The 24,719-nt window shown below is 38.3% G+C and overlaps 1 long non-coding RNA gene across 3 annotated transcripts in view; it reads right to left on the reverse strand.

Annotated features, from left to right (window-relative positions):
* Positions 1-24,719, reverse strand: part of LOC131401879 (uncharacterized) — a 260,383-nt gene that overhangs the window by 227,120 nt on the left and 8,544 nt on the right. The window contains exon 3 of one of the 3 annotated variants that reach the window (XR_009218075.1): positions 21,390-21,567. The exons of the other annotated variants lie outside the window; for them this stretch is intronic. This is a non-coding gene — a long non-coding RNA (uncharacterized LOC131401879). Of the gene's footprint in view, positions 1-21,389; positions 21,568-24,719 lie in introns of those variants that run through there. 3 annotated transcript variants of the gene reach the window in all.

Here is a 24,719-nt window from a genome sequence, read left to right on the forward strand (position 1 = left end):
AACATATGGTTACCACTCAGTTTTTAAGTCATTTTTTGTTTTTGAAATTACGTATAAAATTTGTGTTTTGAAGTATTTTCCTAAAACTCAACAACTTTCTGATATAAATGGACTAAATGAAAGGTAACTAAAATGAATTTTGACCTTTAAAACTTTAGCTTTGGGGAGTCTGCCCCGTGGCTTAGCGGTTAAGTGCTTGCGCTCCGCTGCTGGCGACCCGGGTTCGGATCCTGGGTGCACCCTGACGCATTGATTCTCGAGCTATGCTGAGGCTGCATCCCACGTACAGCAAGTGGAAGGATGTGCAGCATGACATACAACTATCTACTGGGGCTTTGGGGGTAAAAATAAATAAATAAAATTATAAAACTCTAGCTTTGTGTAAGAATTGATAATATCAGGCAGCTGAAAGTTGGGTCTCTCCACATTATGATATTTATTAATTGTGAATAGCCACATCTATTGCAAAGTGCTGAAAAATAAAAAGAAATTAAACAATATCAGCACTCTATTATTCCACATGTTGTACAGTTTATAAGCAAGTAAATTCTCAAAGGTCAGAAAAATGCTTATGATTTCAGATAACTGTTAAAATACTATCTCATTCCAGTTTTAGCCTCATTTGAAATTGACTTAAAACTCTTCCCTTAGGATCCTGCTCTGATCAGTGCCCCCAGGTCCCCTCAGCCTCATTTGATTGCAAACTTATCTGAGGAATTGAATATTCTTTTCCATTTCTTCTCTTTAATATATCTGTGATACTGCCTTTTATACAGTGACCACTTGGTACAATTTATTATTAGATTCAGAAACATGTTTGTTTAGGAACAAATCAAGGAAACAGATGTGAGGAATGTGGGGTCACCTAGCTGATGGTGTTCGAGGGATTCCTCATGTGAGTCTTGGCATAGAAAAGTTTAAAGAGTAAAGCAGCGTTGGTCAGATCAAAAGTGTGGGGTGAACATAATTCTGAAGGAATAATGATGGAGAGGTAAATACAAAAAGCCACTTGAATTACATTGGAATGTATTAGACACATCAAAGGGCTGGGAAAAAACATTGTTTAATGTAAGTTATTTTTAAATTCTAAGTCAAACAGTAACATGAATTTACATGGTAATTATAAACCACAAAATAACAATTCACAAGACAAGTAAACAACTAAAGTAGAAACCAGAGTAAGAAAAACAGAGGCTAAAGGAGAGAAAGAGAGAGATGATTGTGGTCAGAAAACATGGCTTTGTCATCCTTGAAGTCTCCCTCAGACTCTGCTCATTCTTAGTGTTCAGTAAACACTTTGACCCCATGAGACTGGGTAGGGGCAAAATGAGAGGCGGTTGGGAGGGGAGACAATGCAAGGATAACCTTGCGGAGGCACTGACATTGAAAATCAGTGACATTTTGCAAAGGAGTTTACCATAATATATTAAGGATTATTCTGGAAAGTGAAAATAAAGCGAAGGGCCAGCCCCGCGGTGCAGCGGTTAAATACGCGCACTCCACTGCGGTGGTCTCAGGTTCATAGGTTTGGATCCCGGGTGCCCACTTACACACCGCTTGTTCAAGCCATGTTGTGGCAGCATCCCATATAAAGTAGAGGAAGATGGGCACAGTTGTCAGCCTAGGGTTAATCTTCCTCAGAAAAAAGTGGAGGATTGGCATTGGAAGTTAGCTCAGGGCTGATCTTCCTCACAAAAAAAGAGAAAGAAACAAAGAAATAATGGGAAATTTTTTTCTGTCTGTTTTAACAATGAAACCAAGTTAGCATCTGGAAACCAGTTGCAATTTGAGATGAGAATGTAAAGAAAGAATTAGATGTCACATGTTGTTTTTGCTTCTCTGAGGCAGTAAGGTTTGCAGGGGGAATGAATTTCTATCTTTGCTCTATTGAGTTTGAGAAGGTGTAAAATTCATTTGTGCTGGGCAACACTGTTGACCTGTGGAGAAAAACAAATGGTTTAAGCAGCTGATCTAAAGGAATAACTGAGTTTATAAAAGTTCTTAGCTTATAAAGGGGTGCTTCTTCTTTACTGAACTTTACTGGACATCCATTCACCTATATGTGCAAGGTATTTGTGGTAGGTATTGAAGGAAACACAAAGAATTATAAGGTTCCAAGCTCCTCCACATACATGACATGGTTTGCAAGATGTAATTTGATTCTGCCAAGGTATTTAGTGTATGTTACATTACAGAACCTAAAAAACATTGGCAATGCTATGGAGAAATTGTAATTAAAGACAGCTTCTTAGGAGAGATGGACTAGATCAGGTCCTCAAATGAATCACTTTTGGGCAGGTGGAGGGAAGAAAGAGTGAGGATTTCAGAAGGGGGAAGAGAGGAAAGGTACAGACGTAGAAAAGAACATGGCATTTGTGCATGGGGGTGGGGAGGCCATGACAGGCACAGTCTTCCCGTGACTAGAGGCAGCTCAGTTTCCTCCTGCAGGAGCCCAGCACTGCTTACCACCTCCTGGCCTCCTCCACCTGCAGATCCCATTTCTGAGCCAAGGACTATCTTATCTGGATTGCTGCCTAGTCTCCCAACAGTTCCATTTACTTCCAGTCTTAATTTCTTCTAATTTTTCCTCCACCATGCCTCCAGACTTACCTTCTAGAATCCAAATTTGCTTAAATCTGATATCTGCTTAGACTCCTTCAATGACTATTCAGAGCAGCCTAGAGAGCATTCAGACTCCTGAGCTGGACACGCAGGCTTTCCCTTGCTGTCCTCATCTTTACCCCCATCACCCACTCTGTCCTACATGTTTGCTTTGTTCCAGCCTTAAAAATACCACCCATTTTCTGAAAGATTTAGAATCCTTTATATCTGTCTTTTTATATCTGTTTCTTCTGTCCTCCTATCCCCTTTTTTAATCAACTTAATTCCTATTTCTTAATCTAAACTCATGTTAAATATTCCTTTCTCTTGGAGACTTTTCCTGAGAGGTCTCCATCTAGAGACCCCATTTGATGTACCCACTCTGGGACCCTGTACTTACCTACTTTTCCATAACTGTTGTTTTAGTCATGTCTCATAGACAGTGAGCTCCTTAAAGCTGAGACTATCCTTCTTCTTGATAAATAAATGGCAAGCAGTAGGATACACTGGAGTATATGAGGAAGCCATTTGGTGTAAAACTAATTGGGCCTGACCTACATTTTTTTTTGTTCCAAAAGGGGCCTGTAGCCTCTGTTCATCAGTTGTATATCCGCTTTAAGCAATTAACATGTCCCAAAAACAAAAGCAATGGCCTTAAGATGTAAATGCAACTTCCCCCACAATAACATTTCCTTAAGGATAAGCATTTCTCCCTAGGCTAGGATTTGATTGCTGCGCTCATCCTGTGACCACCCAACTCAAGACAACAGCCACGCACATGGAGACAGCAGACCTGATACCCACTGTGTCCGTCAATCGAGGTGCCGACAGGTCAATGTCGTGGCTATTGTAAAAGGGACATTGCAATCACATGTGGTACATGCTCTTTGATGGTATATAACCACTCTGTACACCCCACTACTTTGGAGTGCTCCATTTCCTCGTGAAAGGACTCTCCTGGGCTATATGGTCCTCATAGATTGGCTCATAATAAGCTCACCCCAGTTTTGATTTATAGATTGGTTATGGATTATTTGTGTCGACCTTTATGGCATAGTTGTGGCAGGATTTCAGAGAAACCCACTGGAGACCACCTGGAATCTAAACTGAACCGGTTCTTGGTACCGCAGGGACCCTTTGAGCCCCATCCGGATCACTGCATTCCTCAGGTCAACTTGGTGAGTTCTCCTGAAACCTGGACCTCCTTATTTTAAGTTGATGGTCCAAGAGTTTATTTGAACTGTTTCAAGGTCTTAAGACTAAAGGCTTTGAAATGTACTGGTACATTTCCTAGGTAGAGAAAAACCTAGGGAGAATTTCCTATGCCAGGGGAGCTTAGGGGAAACTTGGAGTAAACTGGGTTGGTTGTCCTTTTAATTTGGATTTAAAATTGGAAAGAATTATGTTTATAAGGTCTGAACAAATCTTCTTGATAGAGAAATGAGAGTCTGAACTTGTTCAGCTCTGAAGAAAAGGGACATTGTTCCTTCCGACCAAAAAGGCATTATTTGTGTGACTGAAAAACCTCAGTGGGAGTGTCAGAGGTGAACCTCACAACGTGTAGTGGTCCTATAGGGCATTCCACTATCATTCACCTTAATTAATTATAGCTTCAGCCGGGGACATGCACCTGAGGGTTGGTCACCCACACTCCCAACCCTGACAGTGGTCTTAAGACTGCCGGCGGGAGAAACTGAGACACATAAGAGAGTGATTCTGACATTCCTTTGGGGAGTAACACTCAAAGCAGCACACTTGTGACCCACTACACAGTTCCTAGAAGTTGTTCAGACTTTATAAAAAACAAACAAACAGAACTAAAAGAAAATGGGAAGCCGTGCTTCAAAAGCCAGCTGGCTCCCGGAAGGACAACCCCCCATGGAACTGCAGCGGGTTTCATGTATAATGCATACTGCAACAATGCTTGCAAATATTTAACTAAATGGGAGAGATTAACCAAGGATGACTTAGGTCATAAATGGCCAAAATGGGGAAAGTTTGACTTCTGAATACTACTGTATTTGCGTGCATAGGTTGAAAAAGCCGGCAATAAAACCAAAACAAAAGAAGGGGAAGCTTATGTGCTTGGCATTTAGAGGCTTCAAAGCGTAATAATGGTAAAATGACTTCTTTACAGGAGACTAACTGTAAATTGACAGAGACTCTTTCTGAATTAAAAAGAGATAAGAAGTCAGAAGCTGTCCACCCCCCTCACCTCCTCTACCTCCTCCACCGCCACCGCTTTCGGCACCTCAGAGCTCATCTCCTCCTCCTCCTGCACCTTTCCCTCCTCCTCCACCCCTAGAGAAAACAAGGAGTAACACTCAGGGGCAGATACTGAAAGACCTAAAGTTATAGTGGCTCCCTTTAAGGAGAAACCTGTTACTGGGAGAGGTGAGCCTGCTCTTGTGTATACTCTCTGGACTAGAACTGAACTTAAGAATTTGACAAAGGGCTTCCCAGACCCTTTGCAAGATCCTTTAGGGTTTGCTCGAGAATTTGACTTAATTGTTAGAACATATGCACCAGGATGTTCAGATTTACATCAGCTTGTGCATTTGCTGGTGTCTGAGAACAAAACAAATGAATGGATAAAAGAGGCAGATTGGAGACCCCCTGGAGGATTTCCATAGGCATGAGCCTCATGGCCTTAAGGAGTGTAGGGATATCGCTCAAAACTTACACAAAGCCATTCCAGTAATTTTTTCCAGGAAGATAGATGGTGCTAAATTCCAGTAATGTAAGCATAGACCCGAGGAATCTATCTTTGATTATTTTGAAAGGCTTGAGAAAACATTCAAACAGCACTCTGGGATGGCTCCTGAAAGTTTTGAGGATCACCAGAATGATTGAATTTTCAATTCAATTTTTTTAGAAGGATTAGATGAGGAATTAGCAAAGTTAGTTAAGAGACATGAACTGGATTGCACTTTAATGCACACTAGTGCTCTTGTCACTATTACAGATAAACTATCTAAAATCTTCCAGAAAACAAAAAGGCCACTAAGCTTATGAGTATACAGCTACAACAGCTTAGTGCCCCCAACAAAAGCAAACCTTTTCAAATCTAACGAGAAACGAAATGACCTTGTCTGTTACTATTGCAAAAAGCCTGGTCATTTCAAACCACACTGCCGTAAACTCAAATGGGACTTAGGGCGTGACAGCAATAAACAGGAATTAGGCTGCTCAGAGGATTACGAGAGGGCATTTCCCCTCCTCCTCACAAATGCCTAAGGGAAAATTGAGATAACTATTAGAGGGGAAACTTTAAAGGCCCTAGTAGATACCGGGGCTACCTTATCTGTCCTCAGCCCTACCCTTATTCATTGCCCTCTCCCTCGGAGTAAACAGACAGTTCAAATGGTAAGTGTTTCGAATTTTCCAATGCAGGTTTTTAAATCAGAACCAATCATTTTTCAATTAAGAACCATCACAGGAAAAAATGCATTTCTTCTGGTTAAATGTGCTCCAATTCATTTGATTGGACGAGATCTTTTAGAAGCATACAACGCCCATATTGCCTTTTCACAAAAGGGCAAAATGCTTCTGGATTCAGAAAATCGGGATGCTGACCAGAATGTAATTGCTGAAAGGTTGATGACTGTGAAATCAATGACTCAAATAGAAGAAGAGAAAACTGATGACCTGTTATTACAAGTGTCTAGATAATTATGGTCATCATCCTCTTCAGATATTGGGAAAATTAAATCAGCCACTCCTATTAAGGTGACTGTTGACAACTCTAAACCTCTACCTAATATTCGGCAATATCCACTTAAACCAGAAACATTAAATGGGATGAGGCTTATCATTCAGGAATTTCTTGAAAAGAGACTTATATTTCCTTGTGCTAGTCCCTGTAATATACCTATCTTGCCCGTAAAAAAGCCGAATGGGAAAGGCGGGAGATTTGTTCAAGATCTCAGAGCTATAAATAATATCGTGATTCCCCGACATCCTGTGGATCCTAACCCACACACTTTGCTCTCAACCATTCTAACTAACAGCTGCTATTGCTCAGTCATTGATTTATGCAGTGCCTTCTTTAGCATTCCCATGGAAAAGGATAGTCAATATCTTTTTGCCTTCACGTAGGAAGATCGCCAGGATACCAGGACAGTGTTGCCACAGGGCTAGACTGAAAGCCCCACTTATTTTTCCCGGATACTCAAGGCTGACTTAGTGAATACAGAATTCCCTAATGACTCCACTTTAATTCAATATGTGGATGATTTGTTCTTGTGTTCAAACACTAAGTTGGGTTCTCAGAAGGGCACAATTTATCTATTGCAACAGCTAGCATCTAAAGGGCATAAAGTGTCCAAGGACAAATTACATTTTTGCCTGCCTATTGTAAAATATCTAATACACTTGATATCTAAAGATGGCCTGTTGATTGATTCTGAAAGGATTAAAAGAATCCTGGCTTTTACTCTCCCTAAGACAAAGAAACAGTTAAGAGGATTCCTAGGACTAACTGGATATTGCAGGAACTGGGTACCTAACATTTCACTTATTACCCAGCCCTTACATATGATACTAAGTCTGACCAGCCTGATTTAATTGAATGGACACCAGAAGGAGAGAAGGCAGTAACTACCTTCAAGTCTGTTTTGGCCCAAGTACCAGCCTTAGGACACCCTAATTACAGCTTGCCATTATTCCTCTTCCTACATGAAGATAAAGGAAATGCCTTAGGTATCTTAACTCAAAAACACGGAGGTCGACAGCGACCTATAGGGTATTATAGTCAGCAGTTAGATTCAGTGGCAAAAGGGCTTCCACCTTGTATTAGAGCCATTTCAGCAACAGCGTTCTTATGCAAGACCACTGAAGAAATAGTGATGGGGATTCCTTTGGCTATCTATCTTCTTCACTCAGTCAAATCTCTCCTAAATTCTCATAACACTCAGCATTACTCTGTCAGCCGGCTAGCCTCCTATGAAGTTCTGTTGGTCTCTGCTCCTAATATTACCTTAGCTCGGTGTAATTATCTTAACCCTGCAACTTTACATCCAGCATCACAAGAAGTTGCCCACGAGTGTGTTTTATTAATTAATTATCTACTTACTCCTAGGAATGATTTGCAAGAAACTCCCATTGATAATGCTGATCTAATTTGGTTTATAGATGGATCTTACTCAAAGGATGAACAAGGACATTATCAGGCTGGATAGGCAGTAACGTCCTCAGTAGACATAATCAAGAGTTCTTATTTACCAGAGTTAAAGTCAGCACAGCAAGCTGAGTTAATTGCTTTAACTCGAGTTTGTCAATTGGCCAGAGACCAGGTAGCAAGTATCTACACTGAGAGCCATCATGCTTTGAGAGTAACACGTGATTTGGGAATGCTGTGGAAACAACGAGGACTTTTAACCTCTTCAGGTCAGCCTATGAAGAATAGGAAACAGGTTGCAAAATTATTAAATTCCATACAGCTACCGAGACAACTAGCGATTATTAAAATGCCAGGGCATTCCAAATCTGATACTTTAGAAGCTACAGTAAACTAGCTTGCTGATGCAGCTCCTAAACAAGCAGCCTTGAAGGCTTGCCCTACCCAGCCTCGAGAATGCCTGCTGCTTCCTATTAACTCTGCTAACTCAGTAAAAGACTTCCTTCTACAGGCCAAAGAAGTGGCTATGGAAGAAGAAAAACAGATATGGCAGTCAAAAGGGCGAATTTTTGACACCCCCTCACAGATGTGGTTTGGGCCCAATAGGAAACCCACAGTACCTGTTGGAGCACAATTGCCCCTGCTCCAGCATAAACACCAACTAACCCACTGGGCACTTGAAAAGATGATTTTATGGGCAAAACAATACTTTAGGAAACTCTTTCCCACAGTGGCCCATAAAGCTTATACTCCTTGTGTTATATGCCCAAAATATAATCCAAGGAAACCACTTCATGGGTCACAAGGCCACTTTCACCTTCTTAAGGGACCCTTTGAGGTATGGTAAGTGGACTTTGTCCAAATGCCACCATCTCAAGGATATAAATACATCTTGGTAATTATCTGTATGTTCTCACATTGGCTTAAGGCCTTTCCTTGCAGAAGAGCAACGGCTCTAACAGTAGGAAAATTACTATTAGAATAATTCCTGTTTGGGGAATGCCTACCGAGTTACATAGTGACCAGGGAACTTATTTCACTGGACAAATAATTAAATCTGTTTGTAATATTTGCCCAATAATGCAGCATTTTCACTGCACTTACCATCCCCAATCCTCAGGATTGATGGAAAGAACTAATGGCACCATCAAAATTCAATTGGCAAAGCTTTCAGAAAGCTTTTTAGTCTCTCATGGCCAAATGCTCTTCTGCTAGTGCTCCTCAATCTTAGATCTACGCTCTTTGGTAAACATCGACTGTCTCCTTTTGAAATAATAACTGGACGACCTATGCAATTAGACGACGTAATGTATGAACCAACTTTACTTAAAGGAGATATTTTACATTATTGTCAAGGTCTCATTGTGGCTCCTAAAAGAAACGAGAAATTGGTAGCTAATTCATTTCACATTAAGCTCCCAGGAGAATAAGACCTTAAGGATCATGGAGTACAACCTGGAGATTTTGTTTATTGGAAAAGACATCTGATAAATGACTCTTTGCAGCCCCGTTGGAAAGGACCATATCAGGTGTTTTTAACCAAGCCACGTGCTGCAAAATTTAAAGGTGTAGATTCATGGCCTCACATTTCTCATTTATAAAAGGCTTCTCCACCTGAATGGACTTCAACTGTAGTCTCTGACACCTGACTTCGACTGACCAAGATGAATATTTCCAAACCAGGATGAGAAGAAGACAACATCTGTTGTAGACAGCTGTCCCAAGACTCCGGACCAGGCCTGTATTCCTAACTTTATATCTCCTCATGTAAACCCTCGTAAAGTTTAAGCTTTATGTAATTGCTAAAATAATCAATATCTATATTGCCTTACCGTTTTCCTACACCAATACTTTACCCTTCAACTTTATAAGATAGATTAGAACCTAATTACAAAACCTTTTGTTAATTACCAAAAAAAAAATGCCATGTAAAGTTTTTCTAATGCTATGTTTGTTTTCCAAACTACATCTCAATGGACCTCTGATGGCAATATTTTTCTGCAATGGGCTCATTCCTTTGCTATATACAAAAATCCGTCCACTTGTTGGATATGTAGCCAACTTCCACTTTATAACACCTCTGGGTTGCCTTGGCGGGTCTCTCTCTTTCAAGGCACGGATTGGAAAGCTCTAAATCAATTTATTGTGATAGAAAGAGCTAGTTCTAATGTTTGCACTTTGTCTGATATTAGTAATTATGATCCTGAAATGGATATGGTATGGGCCAATGGTATGGGCCAATAGCCCGTACCATTAATAATACAGGTTACGGTTATTCTTTTTCTGTTACTCAAACCACCCAGTTATCCCAACAAATTGCAGATAAACAAAAGAAACCAGACATTACAGTAAAAACTACGGAAAGTTTCACACAAATTTGGGATGGATATGTTTGGCTTACTTCTAGCCTTGGAACTTTAAACATACCAGCACCTTTATGTTGGGAGCAGAGAAATCATTCCAAACAAAATCTACCAAATTACACTTGAAAGATAGGCTGGATACCCCCCTGAGTCATGTCAGAATACTATTATACTTAAAAAAAGTGATTGGTTTGGTACAGACTGGTCTCGAAGACCAAGCTTGTATTGGACGGCTCCTAATTGAACTCAGTGGTTATGTGGAACAAACCTCTGGCTTTGGCTGTCACCAGGATGGTTAGGGTGCTGCACTCTGGTCTTCTTTTGGATACAGGGAAAGATTCGCCCAGATCTAATATCTGTTGCCAATCTGCTTCTCCTTAAGGACAGAGGGGCTGATTCAGTATTCCACTAGTATGACCACCTAGCAGCTATATTTGCTCCTTCCTTGGGGCTAGAAGATGTCATATCTCATAGACAGGCTCTGACAAAATTTACTCTACAAGCCCTTAATGATAGTCAGGTAACAAGAGTTTTATTAAATACTGAAATGTCTTTAATGAGAATAGCTGTCCTTCAAAATAGAATGGCCTTAGATATTCTTACAGCATCCCAAGGTGGTACATGTGCGATCATTCAAACCGAATGCTGTGTTTTTATACCTGACCAGTCTTCCAATGTGTCATCTCTACTAAAGCACATGAAAAAAACAAGTGAATGCCCTAAGCGATCCTACACCCAGCCTTGATTTGTTTGGTCAGCTCTGTCGGGAGAATCTCCCTCTGCCCTTTTCCTTAAGGTTCTTATGGCTGGCCAAATAATTAACCAGACAGGTTAGCAGGAGAAAATAATACCAAGTTTAATAATAACATGTATACATGGGAGAAACTCAGAAATGAGCAACTCGTCCCTCTGTCTAAGCTGTCCGCTTAAGTATTGTAGCTAAAGGTGAGGAAGGTGTCAGGGATGGGTAGTGGTCTGGGACCTCAGAGGGTAAGAAGACAACTCACATGGAGATAGAAATGCAAATGTTTGCATGGCAACTCTTCTCAGGGTCATCTATAGATAATGTGGTCAGGGAGAGATAGAGTTTTTGATAAAAGAGGCTTGGTGCCTTTTCTATTGTAACCTCTATCCTACATTATCTTTACAGCCATCATGATAATAACTCCTTCTTGAAACAGATCTTTTGTTTTAAATTCTTCAGGCAGTTTGGGAGGGGAAACTCAAATATTCTTCCTGAGTTCTCTGAGTCCTTATTGTCTTCAGCTCGAAATAATCTGCATACCAGAGTGGTGCCTCCCGGGGTAGCTTGCCCTGGGCACCATCAGTTCCCTCATCTGAAACTTCCCTAGAGGTTTCACAGTCCTTTTGAAACTTAAAGAAGTTTCATAGTCCAGACGCTGAGTTGGTAGATTGTTTCATCTCACTGAACACATTTCTTAGTCCTGATAATAGATCAGTTCAATTAAATTCATTTTAGAAGGTGGTGATGCAGGTGGGCTCTCAAGATTATGCCTATATTGTGGAAGCAAGCAATCAAGTATTTAATAGAAGCATTTCTATGTAAACGAAAGAAAAACAAGGTTAATGGTTGGAGCAAGTTGTAAAGCAGTTTCTGAGTTTAGGGGAGGGCCAGTTAAGAAGATTTTTAGATGTCAGCATCAAAGCATCTTTTGCAGTTTAAAATGTCTCTGATGATGTCATCGGGTCATCTCTTAAGTTTATATCAAGTCCATCAGCTTCAGTTTGTAAGGCTTCAGGAAAAAGGGTAGGTTCAGTTTTCAGTGATTCCAAATGAAAACAATGGGAAAAAAATGAAAAACATTAGTTTGGAGATCTGTAGCCAGATATTTCAGGAGACTAGAAGAAATCAGGATCCAATCCAGTCAACAGATATAAAATAAAAACCTCAAAAGACAATTAAAAAAACTAGGATCTAATATCCGCAAATGTATACTATAGTTTTACTGAAATATAATTTTCCCCTCTAAAATCACCCTCATTTTTATTAAGATAGCCAAATTAAAGCTAACTAGTTTGCAAAATAAGTCTAGTTCCAATAGAGTTGGCACAATTATTTACATAAGTACAGCAAGAATAGCAATTGATCACATAGGCTCTTTTAAATCTGCTTTGCTGGAACTTTTTATAAGGAATCTCACATTGAACTTCAAAGGCCTCTCGAGGCCAAGAAAGCCAAGCCAAGGACTTTGTCATCACTTTGCTTGCAATACCTACAGATTTGGGTGAATTCCCCTCTTCCAAGGTTCCCCCAAAATATTTCGAGGTTCCTTGTACCTGCCAGATAAGTGACATTCTTTACTTATCCTGGTAAGTGCTGCTTGGAACATAAGGTACAAAGCCAATATTTCCACGTGGCTTTACTCTATAAAATCCAATCTTCATTCCTCAAAAGCTGTATGGTTATATCACAAATATGATGTTCCAGTCACCACCTTGGTAATATAACCAGTGTTTCCAACTGTGTCCCGTTATAAGGAGAACAGAGTCTTATTGAACTTATGCAAATAACTATATTGCCATGAAAACAACAATACTAACTTACTTAGAGTTTCCAAATCCTGGAGGGATCAGGTAGAGAGAAAAAGATAAATATTTCCATTTTACTTGCAAAAGTATCATTTACCAAATTGCTATAAGTCATAGCTAGCTCAGGAGAAAAGAGAAAAAGTTTTCCTTAAATCTGAAAAAACAAAATATTAAAAATTCAGCAATACTTCAAATGAAAAATCATAAAAATTATAATCATCCTTATCAGTTCATTCAGTCCTGTGTAATCCATTCTTGATCCCACTCTTTTTGTTAGCAGCTTCATGAAGTTATCAGTCTCTCCATCGGATTTCTGTAATTTTTTTACCAAGTTAAGCTTTATGATCAAAGTTTTTATGATTAAAGTTTGTTAGAAACCTGTGTTACAGTATAAATGTCAGAGTCCTTTCTATGAATTTTTTTGAAGTTGAAACATATTTTGCAAAAGCATTAGAGCCAAGAAATGTCTGTAAACAAGACCTCAAAAATGACAATTGACAGAGAAATTTGGTTAATTCTGTGACATACAACACTTTAAAATAATAATAACCAGAATTATGACTGATAACCAGGACAGATCAGAATTTCAGTAATGTTATACAATTTTAAAACACCTTTGTCAATAACATTTACCCACATAATACCACCTAAGCAGACTTATCATCACTTGTCTGACAATGCTTTTCACATAGTTTAACATACTGAATAAACCCCATAAGTTTAGTATCTTCCTCCTTATAGGAAGAGAGCAAATATCTTTGAGAAATTCCAGGGCACTTTGAAAATTCTCAAAGAAAAAAAAGTAAAAAAAAAGACTTTATTTATGATATGAATTTTGGGGATCTTGTCAAAAATATAAAAAGTTAAAGCAAACAGAGCATTAACAGTCCAAAAAGCCTCAATAGAGAGACCTCAGTCTTTTGAACACAGGAAATTATTTTAACAAAACATAGATTTTCTGTCTTTTAGGTAGACTTACTCAGAGGTAAAGAAAAATCTTTTGTATCCTCTTTATCATGTTTAAGCAAATTATCCTTTTAAGAGACAGAAGACCAAATTTTAATTTTGCACCAGCTTACTTCTGCTATTAAAACTCATTTACTTAACTAAATTCCTTTTAATCTTAGCCAACTTGACCATGCATAAAACTCTTTTTCCAGAATTCCTCTTCCATAAACTTTCTATAACTTCCTTTTTACCTTCAGAATTTGTCTTATATCTTTCTTTTCCCTCCTAGTACTTGAGGACAAATTTACCTTTCTTAATCAATCAAAGTATTTTCATTCTTTGTACCTTTTTTATATATCTTATTTTCCCTGTACACAGATATATTTTTCTTAATTTTTAGTAGCCTCAATCACATATATTAATTAGAAATTTTAACCTTTAGAAACCTTAATTTGTAAGTAAAAACTAAGTAAACAATTATAAACATTCTTTTACATTGGTATCTTGTGGCTTGGAAAATTTATAAACACTTCATAACTTCTAGAAATATGTTACTTTATAGTACAACTTTTAATAAAACACATGTTTACCAATAGACCCAAAACACCTTTTAGTTTTCCTGTAATGAAAAGCCAAAAGTAGACAAATGTACATTTAGCAATCAATGTCTAACATATTATGTTGTTTGGAAATGATGACACAGAATATTTTTATCATAAAATTTAGCAAAACTCTAAAGTTTTAAGTCACCAAAAAGAGTTTGGAAGCTGTAACCACCATAAGACAAAATTATTGTTTAAAGTTCATCCAACATTCATCTTTTTCACAATTATTTACTTATTCCCAATAATTATTTAGATTGCCTACAAGACTTCATAAGACTTCAGATAAAATTAGCCATCATTTAAATTACTATTTTTGTTAACCAGTTCTGTAATAGAAATAACATCGGTTTTTTCTACAAAATTTCATCAACTCTTATACCTTTAAACATAGTTATCATTAAGATTTTTATCAATAGGTCTTGGTCTTATAATTTTGGACAAGGGAAGCATTCCCAGTCAGACATTTTATTTTATTTATTTTATTTTATTTTATTATTTTATTTTATTTATTTTATTTTATTTTATTTTATATTTTATTTATTTATTTTTCTGAGGAAGATCAGCCTTGAGCTAACATCCATGCTAATCCGCCTTTTTTTCCTGAGGAAGACCGGCTCTGAGCTAACATCTATTGCCAGTCCTCCTTCTTTTTTTCCCCAAAGCCCCAGCAGACAGTTGTATGTCATAGTTGCACATCCTTCTAGTTGCTGTATGTGGGACGCTGCGTCAGCATGGGCAGAGAAGCGGTGCCTCGGTGTGCACCCGGGAACCGAACCCCGGCTGCCGGAAGCGGAGAGTGCGCAATTAACCGCTGAGCCACGGGGCCGGCCCCCCAGCCACACATTTTAAAACATACTCAGGCAAAGTTGATGTAACCTCTTTATATAAAATTAGCTCAAACTTTCCAACCTTTATAATCTTATCAATATTTACACTTTTACATGTTCTTAATTCAATTGTAGCCTGAGTCGAGGTCTTAAGGCTATTCAAATTTTTCCCTTCCTTTTTCTGGCCCATTTTTGTGTACCAATTAAACAATTGTGTGAGAGCTCTGAAAACATTCTTTTGTCCCCCAATTTAGAAATTTTCCTAACTCAAAGGATCTGTGTCTGGCCATTGATGAGTAGGATCTTCATTTGTATATTTATTCTAATAGTGACTCAATCCAATAAGCCTTTTTAAGGAAAGATCTAGAAGTAACTTTCCACGCTTAGAGTAAATCTTTACCTTGGACGCAAGAGGCATCCCTGGTGAGGGCGCAGATGATGTAGCCCCCATGATCCACAGAATTCACTCCCAAAGATATTCAGAGAAAATAAAGACCTTCATTGCACAGGCGGTAAGGATGGTGTAGTGAAAACGGTGTCTCAGGTCTCCCACAATAGTGTGGGACGCCTCCAGTCACAGACCCGCTAATCTGTGACACGGGGCAGGTGATATTGGGATGTGATTTTTCCAGCACTAACAAGCAACGAAGGTTAAGACAACAAAAGCCCTTATGGACTGGGCCCTTTATGACAAACTCCCCAGAAAGGTTGGCACAGCCAGACAAAGAGACAGTTCAGAACCCCAGCCTACTCGACTGGCCACCAAGGGGCACGCTGGTAAATGCACCTTCTGTATGGTGGAGACCAAGGAGAAGATTCTCACTGGTCACAAAGCCAAGTTTTCTCAGGACACAGAACAAGACAGAAGAGAAAACCTCATCCGGTTTTTTTCTTATGTGCACAATGACAGCTTTAGCCACTCCTTAGGTCTCTTGGAGCCAGAATAATACCTGGGGGGGAAGTGCCATGGGGTTAGGGACTGTGTGCTTTACAGAGTACCTTGCCATTGCACGGACATTTTCTTGGAGTTGGCGAGGGACCTGAGTCATCTACCCCATTCCGTGACCCAACTTATCCTGTCATGGGAGTCTTCTGAAAGTGGCAAGTGCCCTAATGGTTCTTAACTGCTCGACTCGTGCCCACCAAATTTGCGGCCATTTTGGCTTCCAAGATGTCCTTGGCAATGGCCTTCACTTCATGTGCATATTAACCCACAGCAAAGTTTGTCTTAATAGACGCCAGTCTGGTGAGACTTGCAAACTCACCAGTCTGTGGGGACGGCCCAGAGAGCAGGCTTATAGAGCCTATGCCTGCGTTCTACCCTAAGGTATTTCCTTCTTATCACACATGATACAAAAGACAGACACAAAAGAGAAAAACAGAGACTATCTCTGGGAGGAAAAGTGATCAAGATCAAAACCAAGAGTACTCTACCAAATTTACCAACGTCATTAAAAGCACAAGAAACTAGTTTCCCAAATATTTTCTCCTGCCAATCTAAATTTAGAAAGAGAAAAAAATTCTCACCGCTTCCTTCCACCAGACTCCACAGATAGAGATTCCTGGTGGCTGACGTGGTAAGAAGTCTTACCTTCCGCCGGCTTTCATCAGGCATTCCCGTATCTCATCATCTGCAATAGTCCAGGGAGAAGGCAGTTCTTCCAGCCAGAGAAGGCAATTTGCCAGCCAGTGTGGCCCCACATTGGGCGCCAAAACTGTCGGGAGAGAGAGAGAATCTCCCTCTGCCATTTTCTTTAAGGTTCTTATGGCTGGCCAAATAATTAACCAGACAGGTTAGCAGGAGAAAATAAAAGCAAGTTTAATAACATGTATACATGGGAGAAACTCAGAAATGAGCAACTCGTCCCTCTGTCTAAGCTGTCCGCTTAACTATTGCAGCTAAAGGTGAGGAAGGTGTTGGGGATGGGTAGTGGTCTGGGACCTCAGAGGGTAAGAAGACAACTCACATGGAGATAGAAATGCAAATGTTTGCATGGCAACTCTTCTCAGGGTCATCTATAGATAATGTGGTCAGGGAGAGATAGAGTTTTTGATAAAAGAGACTTGGTGCCTTTCCTATTGTAACCTCTATCCTACATTATCTTTACAGCCATCATGATAATAACTCCTTCTTGAAACAGATCTTTTGTTTTAAATTCTTTAGGCAGTTTGGGAGGGGAAATTCAAATATTCTTCCTGAGTTCTCTGAGTCCTTATTGTCTTCAGCTCGAAATAATCCACATACCAGAGTGGTGCCTCCTGGGGTAGCTTGCCCTGAGCACCATGAGCTCCCTTCTGGTATTGGTTCCCTTTTTCGATCTGGATTGCAAGTCCTATTTCTATTACATCTTGGAATTCTTGTACTAATCATAATATTCAAACTGATTGTTGTTTTCTTTACTCAGTGCTGTAAGACTGTCATGCAAAATAGAGTAATGATGGCTCGGCGACTTGAGATGGCCAATCAATCTTATAACCTTGGACAAATATCCTTCTCTGATAAGGACTATGCCTAAAATCTCATTGTAAACTAATCTTTTAAAAAAATGTTAAATTATTATCATTGTTACCGTACTTGTTCTATAATTGTGCACAATGTACATAAGGGGCTATAGTATTTTTAAAAAGGCGCATATGCAATGTTTGTGCAACAACCTAAAATTATCCAAAACCCATGAAATACTTTCTCTATTTTTATATATATATATATACCTCTTTGCTTGTCCACAATATCCGACTAATTCCCCACAACGTGGACAACTAGACAAATAGATGAGATAAAAAAAAAGCCTGGCACCCAGGGACATGATAAACCCAGGGAAGAAGGCAAGCACCCTGGCACCAAGGGACAATATTTTGATCATCAATGTTTTCTATCAAAAGATTATAGATCAAAAGGGGGAAAACGATAAATAAATGGCAAGCAATAGGATATATTGGAGCATATGAGGAAGTCATTTGGTGTAAAACTAATTGGGCCTGACCTTGTTTTTTTTTTCCCCAAAAGGGGCCTGTAGCTTCTGTTCATCCAGATATCCGCTTTAAGCAATTAACGTGTCCCAAAGACAAAAGCAATGCCCTTAAGATGTAAATGCCAATTCACCACATTGACATTTCCTTAAGGATAAACATTTCTCCCTAGGCTAGGATTTGATTGCTGTGCTCATCCTGTGACAACCCAACTTGAGACAACAGCCACGCCCATGGAGACAGCACATCTGATATCCACAGTGTTCATCAATCCAGGTGCCAACAGGTCAATGTCGTGGCTATTGTAAAAGAGACATTGCAATCACATGTGGTACATGCTCTTTGGTGGCATATAACCACTCTGTACACCCCACTTATTTGGAGTGCTCCATTTCTTTGTGAAAAGATTCTCCCGGGCTATATGGTCATCAAAGGTTGACTCATAATAAACTCACCCCAATTAGGTTTTATAGATTTTTTATGGATTATTTGCGTTGACATTCTATTTGTCCCTCCAGTATCTAAACACAGTACCTGATACCTTGGGGGCACTCAGAAAATGTTTCATGAGTGAATAAGTATGTGGGAGACAACTCTGGCTGGAGCAGAAGGGGTTTTTTGGGGAGTGGTAGAAAATTCGCTCACGTTCCTACCATAGTGGTTGAGGCTGTGAGATTTGGACCAGTTTGTCTCGGCACCAATCCCAGTTATCCCGCTTTTAACTGGGGAACCTGTGCAAAGTGTTTACTCTCTGAGCCTTAGTTTCCTCATCTATAAAATGGGGCTACTGAGAGCTCCTGTCTCATAGGGTTTTAGTGAGATGTAAATGCATTAACTTATGTTAAGTATTTAGAAGAGCTCCTGGAACATAGTAGGCATTAACATGTTAGCTGTGGGGTTATCATTATTGCTCTTATATCTGAACGATACTCTGGTTTTGAAAACGTGTTTTCATAATATATTTGATCCTCATTATTTGTGGATTCTGTGTCTGCACAATTGCCTACTAGCTAAAATGTACTGGCAGCCCCCAAATCAATACTCACAGGGCTTTCATGTCCATTTGCAGATAAGCACAAAGTGGTGAAATATTTGATTCACTCGAAGTACACCTTCCCAGCTGAGGGGAACAAGGTGACGCTCTGCCCTGTTGTTTCAGCCCATACTGTAAACAAGTGTCCTTCTTGCAGTCCGTTTAGTGCCTCATTTGCTATCTTTTTGTGCCTGTGTTGGTGACTTGGCTGTTTAATATGTCCCCCGTGTGTAGTGCTGCAATGCTCCCTGGTGTTCCTCAGGGCAAGAGGCTGTGACATGCCTTTATGGAGAAAGTATGTGTGTTCAACAAGCTTGTTTGAGACACGAGGTACAGTGCTGTTAGTCTAAGTTCAATGTTAATATATCAACTATATATTAAATAAGGTGACTTTAAAGAGAAACACACAGAGAACAAGGCTATGTATTGATCAGTTGAAGAAAATGTGACTAAGGCTTGCAGGAACCTAACACTGCATTTCCCGTAGGAGCAGTGGGTCATATTCACTGATTCAGTGTTCCCAGTGACTTTATAGAATGTCACACTGTGCATAACAAGAACTGACTGTATCTTATGTAATCCTCACATACTCCTTTATAGCAGGCAGAGTAGGGAACAGGGTGTCTGCATTTTGCTATTAAAGTAAGGCTATTAAAGACCTTATGAGCCAAGTAGAGAATTTAAAATGTCTTGTGCTCAGCATAAGAGACATGAGTTTTTGAGCAAGGAAGATCTATGATGCACTGATGTTTAAGAAACAATTACCTGGCAAGAGAATGTAGTATTGAGAGGAAGAGGGAGAACTGAGCCGGAAGAGAGGACCAGCTGTTAAACTCTCCAAGTATACCCATTGCTAGATGAGGAGATTCGGAGCTAAGGTTTTGATATGATAAAGGAAAAATGGCAGCCAAAGGATGAAATAATTGATTTGGTAACCATATATAGGGTCTAAATTAGGCTGTGGTTCTCAAAGTGGGGTCCCTGGACCAGCAGCATCAGCATCACCTGGGAACTGGGTAGAAATGCAAATTCTCAGGTGCTGCTGCAGACCTGCTAAACTGGAAACTCTGAGGGCCCAACAGTCTGGGTTTCAACAAGGCCTCCAGGTGCTTCTGGAGCCCATCAAGTTTAAGAGCCAATGAATTAGAAAAATGATTCCAACACGTCACCATGCCCAGGTAAGCCACAAGGCAGGGAGGTGGTATTTGTTTGGAGGATAAGATGCATTTTAAATTTTAGGAAAAAGTAGTTCTGCATCTGTTTCAGTGTTAGGATTCCAGAGATGCCATTTTAGCTCTCTGCATGTGAAGCTCTTTTGTCCACAATATGTTTTCCTTTAGAGAGCCCTTGCTAAGTTATTTACCACTTCCCACATGTTCTGAGAATCCCTTCTTTCTTGAAATCCCCTTTCAGACTTGAAAAGGTACTTTATTTTTGTGCACAATCTCCTCTATTTAAAATCTGGATTTCTCTTCCTATAGGATCTTGTATGGCACATGCAGCCTTACTGTAAATTTGGAATACGATTGGTTTCTTCCAAAAGCTTAGAATGTTTTAGAATTTAGATCCTGATGAATAGAGAGTTTATATGCTTCCGTGTAGGATTCATGTTTTTCATATGACTAGAGGTATCCCAACTTGCCAGTAATGTGGCCTTAGATTTAGCAGAACTTGAAAATCTGAATATAGTAGAAAATGAATTACATCTCTCATATTAACATTTACAAAATAAATGATCACAATGTTAACTTACCAATAAGCATTTTCTATATTCTAGTCTCTGAAAGTATCTTGCTTACATAATAAACATGATAAAGTTTCAAAGAGGAGCCAATTAACTTTTGAACAAAAGCTTGACTTGAGTGTATCTTGGCTTCCTTTTTCACAGTTGTAGCCTTAATGTTACAGTAATGTTTTCTTTTTTTGGGTATCAGATAATCTTGTATTTGGTGAACATTTTAATTTTTAATGGCCACTTGTATTTTGTGATATGCATGTGTTCAAACAATCTATAAGAACTAACAATTACCACCCACATATAAGATTATATTGGAATAGAGGAATTATGGCTGACATTGTATACAATGGTTCAGCCAAAGCAGATATCAGACTCTACCACTTACAATGATTTAAGTTTTTGAAGCAGTATTTTTAAATACAAATAATCTCAAAATTGGTAATATATAAAGTATATTACTTACAGTGTTAATCTGTACAAAATTGCAAAGATCACTTTTTCCTTTTCAAAATTTGTTTCAACTTTCAATGGTGAGAACCTTACTGTTGGGTATACTGCTGCACAATTACTGGACATGCTGAGAGTTTTTTGAAAAGTGTAGAAGTATAAAGATAATGAAAAGTACATTTCTCAAATGTCAAGTCCCTTGAGGATCTGATAGGCCTCTGTCTAGTGGTACCCTGAAGAGATGGAAGATTGAACACCAGCACAGGACACAAGGGAACAGGCTGCCAACTTGAGGGATTCCCATGGACCACAGAGTGCCTGGCAGACTCTTGCAGATTAAATCTTGGCTTTGTCTATGGGTAGGCTCTGAGAGGAAGATTTTGCTTAAATGACCAAGGAATACACAACCATTTTTCTTGATAATAATACTTATCATGTAAATTTATTTATAAACCTCTGAATAAAATAAAAAAAATATAACTCTTATAGAAATCATCTCTTACTGACAAACCCCACAGCCTTCTCTAGAGAGCTCAACAGAAAATGTCCCAGCTGACTGTGAATTGCTCTTCTCTGAAAGCCAGCCAGCACTTCACTGATAGCCCTGGATAAGGAAGACCAGGTACAATTCTTTGAAGATGTTTAGCTGAATTCAGAACCAAAAATCCTACCTCCAGTTGGCTCCTCTGTGAGAATGGATGGTCGGCCATATTTCACAGGTTGGGCACTTGAGGTTTCAGATGAGCTTAATTGCTCTGTTCCCCAGAGATGGAAAATCTCGACTCTGACATCGATTCAGGGCTGAGATTTTGCAGGTGAAGATAGGGTCATAGAGGGGAATAAAGATTTCAGCAAATTGGTTTTTTGTTCTCTACAGTGGAAATAATTTAAGAAGCAGATAGTCTCTCACTCCAACTTCTCTTCCCTGTTCTCTATCTGTCATATCATTGTAAAAATCCTCTCTATAAAAATTTCAGTTTCTTTCCTTTGTAGTGTGTTTATTATCATCTTTATGAATTCTTTGACTTCACCACTTTCTTGGCACTACAACGGTAGCCATTGAGATATTATTATAGATTCAGTTTTGCAATTTCATCCCCTTATCTCTATTTCCTCTGCCATTTCTTACTTTTAGTTCTTATTGTATCTTATGCTTGAAAACATTTGAAGCTTACAGAGTATATGAGTTCCTTATTTTCTCAACTTCTTATTATCTAAGTGCCCTCAACTATCATTTCTTTAAAAAAGAAATAAAATACATAACAGGACAATACACCGTAATAAATTGACCATTTATAAAATTAAGTTCAACCTGAAATCCCTCTCCACTTAACAGTGACCATCTTTTATAATTCACCATGGTTTAGTTTGGGCAGGGTCAGTTTATCAATGATTTTTGGATGTTTTAAACCACATGAGATAAATAGAGTGTAAGGTAAAATTGTTAATTTTGCAGAAGTTGTAGAATTTCCTGATGGTTAAGGAAGTTGGTGATGGAGAACCTGAATCATATGAAAAGTAGTTGATTAATTAGCACCTGACAGAGTTTGTTAATTTGGTAAAGACATATATGTTGAAAAGATAACTTTGCATATCAGAGACCACTGGGAAAATTCATAATATTCTCAAATACTACAAAAAATGACCATTTTTTTCATAAAAGATGTCATACATGACGGCATCATATAATTATGTCAGAAAATTTACAATGAAGAAAATTAACACGAGTCATTTTAATTCTAACAATTTGTTCATGCTTACTAGTAGGTTAAAAAAACTTTTTAGAAATAAAGTGATAAGTGATGTACTTGCTTCATTTTTAATTTTTTTAGTAAGAAAACTTTTTCACATTTTTAAAAAATATTTATTTGTATTTATTTTATGCTGAATTTATTCCTGGGCCCAAAGACTTTTTTTCAATTAACTAACACCAATTATTTTCAAACTCGCTCAAAAGTTGAAGAGGAGCGAATACTTCTAAAGTCATCCTATGTGGTTAGCACTACCCTGATATCAAAGCCAAAGACACTAAGAGAAAAGAAAACTACAGGTCAATATCTTTGACAAATATTGATACAAAAATCCTCAATAATAAATATTATAAATAGTATCATTATAAATAATAAATACTAACAAACCAAATCCAGAAGAATATTAAAAGGATATACATCATTTTTAAGTTGGATTAATTTCTGGAATGCAAGGATGTTTCAATATATGAAAATGAATCCATGTAATAAACCACATTAACAGAATGAAGGAAAAAAACACATGATCGTCTCGATGGATGCAGAAAAAGCGTTTGACGAAACTAAACATGCTTTCATGTTAAAAACACTAGAAAACCCTCAGAGTAAAAGGAAGCTACTTCAACAAAATAAAAGCCATATATAGAAATCCACAGAGAACATCATATTCAATGGTGAAAGACTGAAAGCTTTTCCTCTAACATCAGGAAAAAGGCAAGAAGGCCCACTTTCACCACCACTTTTCAACACGGTATTAGACGTTCTAGCCAAAGCAATTAGGCAATAAAAAGAAAGAGCATCCAAATTGGAAAGGAAGAAGAAATATTATATTTGTTTACACATAATATCTTATATGTTGAAATCCCTAAAAATTCCACAAAAACATTGTAAAAACTAATAAATTCTGCAGAGTAATGAGACACAAAATCCACATACAAAAATTACTTGTTCTTCTATACATTAATAATAAATAATCTGAAAAGGAAATTTACAAACTTTACATTTTTATTTACAATAACATCAAAAAGAATAAAATACTTAAGAATCGACTTACTCAAGGAGGTAAAAATTCCAATGATTTTTTGCAAAAATAGAAAAATCTATCCTAAAATTCATATGGACTCTCAAGGGACCCTAAATCGCTAAAACAATCTAGAAAAAGAAGAACAAAGTTAGAGAACTCACACTTCCTGATTTCAAAACTTACTACAAAGTAATCAAAACAGTGTGGTACTGGCATAACTACACACAATATACTAAGGAAATAGTATAGAGAGCCCTGAAATAAACCTTTGCATATATGGTCAAATGATTTTTGACAAGGGTGCAAAGACCATTCATTGGAGAAAGGATAAGTTTGTACCAAATGGTGCTGGATAATTGGACACCCACATGCAAAAGAATGAGTTGGACCCTTATCTTACACCATATACAAAAATTAACTCAAAATGGATCAAAGATATAAATGTTAGACTTGAAGTTATAAAATCCTTAGAAGAAAACACAGGGTAAAACCTGTGTTTTCGGTTCCAAAATTTGGGTCCAAATGACATTGCCGACAATGATTCCTTTAATAAGACACCAAAGACATAAGTAACAAAAAAAATAACAAATTGAACTTCATCAAAATGCAAAAGTTTTCTGTATCAGAAGATACTATCAACAGAGTAAAAAGGGAAACCATGGAATGGTTGAAAATATTTGCAAATCACATATCTGATAAGGAATTAATATCTAGAATAAATAACTCCTACAACTCAAAAATAAAAA

Source organism: Diceros bicornis, assembly GCF_020826845.1.
Source record: "Diceros bicornis minor isolate mBicDic1 chromosome 21 unlocalized genomic scaffold, mDicBic1.mat.cur SUPER_21_unloc_1, whole genome shotgun sequence".
In the NCBI taxonomy this organism is placed as follows: Eukaryota; Metazoa; Chordata; class Mammalia; order Perissodactyla; family Rhinocerotidae; genus Diceros; species Diceros bicornis.